This window comes from Clupea harengus, chromosome 23 (assembly GCF_900700415.2).
Source record: "Clupea harengus chromosome 23, Ch_v2.0.2, whole genome shotgun sequence".
Lineage (NCBI taxonomy): Eukaryota > Metazoa > Chordata > Actinopteri > Clupeiformes > Clupeidae > Clupea > Clupea harengus.
This window is the reverse complement of record NC_045174.1, coordinates 24,608,862-24,611,361: the sequence shown is the minus strand read 5'-3', so window position 1 is coordinate 24,611,361 and position 2,500 is coordinate 24,608,862. Positions and strand designations below refer to the sequence as shown.

Here is a 2,500-nt window from a genome sequence, read left to right as displayed (position 1 = left end):
TCGTTAACGAAAACTAACGAAAAAACGAAAACGAGGTGTGATTTTTTTTTTCGTTAACTGAAATAAAAATAAAAACGAGGCTTTATAAAAAAACGATAACTAACTGAAACTGTATTGTGTCTTTACAAAACTAACTCAAATAAAATAGAATTATAGAGAAAATGTTCTTAGTTTTCGTCTTTGTCAATGTATTTCATAGATTTATTTCATGCGTAGCCTTATAGTCTATCTTCCGCCGTACCACTTTTAGTACACGCCCCTCACCTGGTATCATGGCGGAAAAAATCGGGAGAAAGCGACAGAGTCCTATTTGGGATTACTTGGAACAGTAACGTGCGGTGAGGTTCGTGGCTGGTGAGACACTTCAGAGTCAGGTTTACAAATATATAAGCCCAATACAGTAGTTTAACTCACCATTCAATTGGCAGCTTGCACTTTGACTACTGGTTGTTTTTCATATCAGCATTTTTTACACACACATAGTCTGGTAAGGTGGCTACATACAGTTGGCAGCTGCTAGCTTGTGATGAACTCGTGTTAATATGTGTGATTATGCACTCGTGAATATGAACTCTTACGAAGTTGCACAGGCCCCCTGAGGGTCTCCGCTGTACGTCCAAAACCAAAATCTATTCTCGAGGTTCAAAATATTTTCAAAGCAATTTGGCTTTGGGTGTGAGAAGTCGATCGAGTTATCTTCTGTCCCGTCGTTTGAAGCATACCTTTTAGCTACAGCATTGGTCTCCCATTATTGATCAATTCACGTTTTGATTGAAAGTCCAGTTATGAGAAATGTTTTAGCTTAGCTATAGAATCTTCCATTTTCGTAGTCAAGGTCAAATATAAGAAGAGTAACGGCAGAACGAGCATAAAACCGACCGGTGGGCTCTCGCATGCTCCCTTTCATTGAAGCAGAGGTACTGTTGCCTCCTCTCCGTGCTTTTTCACTGCGGCTTTACGTCAGATCAGCAAGACTAAATAGGTTCTACGCATGCGCTCAACCCAGTTTGTGAGGGATTGCGCAATCTGAGATGAGGCACAGCTCATCGCTGCCTCACCGTCTCCCTGTCTCCTGTCTGTTTGAACAGGACATGCGCAAATTCTGACTGACACACGTCTGACACAAATCTCCCCCCCCCCCCCTTGGTCTGTTGCATTCCGTGGTAAAGACTAAAACTAATATTGAAACTAATAAAAACTAAACTGAAACTAAGCATTTTCAAAAAATAGAAACTAAACTAAACTAGCAAACCCGCTTTAAAAACTAATTAAAACTAAACTGAAATTGAAAACAAAAAGTCAAAACGAAATACAAATAAAAACTAGTGAAAAATGCAAAACTATAATAACCTTGGTGTGTGTGTGTGTGTGTGTGTGTGTGTGTGTGTGTGTGTGTGTGTATATGTGTGTGTGTGTGTGTGTGTGTATATGTGTGTGTGTGTGTGTGTGTGTGTGTATATGTGTGTGTGTGTGTGTGTGTGTGTGTGTATATGTGTGTGTGTGTGTGTGTCTGTGTATATGTGTGTGTGTGTGTGTGTGTGTGTGTATATGTGTGTGTGTGTGTGTGTGTGTGTGTATATGTGTGTGTGTGTGTGTGTGTGTGTATATGTGTGTGTGTGTGTATATGTGTGTGTGTGTGTGTGTGTTTGTGTATATGTGTGTGTGTGTGTGTGTGTGTGTGTGTGTGTATGTGTGTGTGTGTGTGTGTGTGTGTATATGTGTGTGTGTGTGTGTGTGTGTGTATATGTGTGTGTGTGTGTCAAGGTTATTATCGTTAACGAAAACTAACGAAAAAACGAAAACGAGGTGTGATTTTTTTTTTCGTTAACTGAAATAAAAATAAAAACGAGGCTTTATAAAAAAACGATAACTAACTGAAACTGTATTGTGTCTTTACAAAACTAACTCAAATAAAATAGAATTATAGAGAAAATGTTCTTAGTTTTCGTCTTTGTCAATGTATTCATAGATTTATTTCATGCGTAGCCTTATAGTCTATCTTTCCGCCGTACCACTTTTAGTACACGCCCCTCACCTGGTATTCATGGCGGAAAAAAATCGGGAGAAAGCGACAGAGTCCTATTTGGGATTACTTTGGAACAGTAACGTGCGGTGAGGTTCGTGGCTGGTGAGACACTTCAGAGGTCAGGTTTACAAATATATAAGCCCAATACAGTAGTTTAACTCACCATTCAATTGGCAGCTTGCACTTTGACTACTGGTTGTTTTTCATATCAGCATTTTTTACACACACATAGTCTGGTAAGGTGGCTACATACAGTTGGCAGCTGCTAGCTTGTGATGAACTCGTGTTAATATGTGTGATTATGCCACTCGTGAATATGAACTCTTACGAAGTTGCACAGGCCCCCTGAGGGTCTCCGCTGTCACGTCCAAGAACCAAAATCTATTCTCGAGGTTCAAAATAATTTTCAAAGCAATTTGGCTTTGGTGTGAGAAGTCGATCGAGTTATCTTCTGTCCGTCGTTTGAAGCATACC

At 39.8% G+C, this 2,500-nt stretch overlaps 1 protein-coding gene across 1 annotated transcript in view; it reads right to left on the bottom strand.

Annotated features, from left to right (window-relative positions):
- Window positions 1–2,500, bottom strand: part of LOC105911994 (serine/threonine-protein kinase TAO2-like) — a 19,188-nt gene that overhangs the window by 8,543 nt on the left and 8,145 nt on the right. The gene's annotated exons all lie outside the window — the stretch shown is intronic.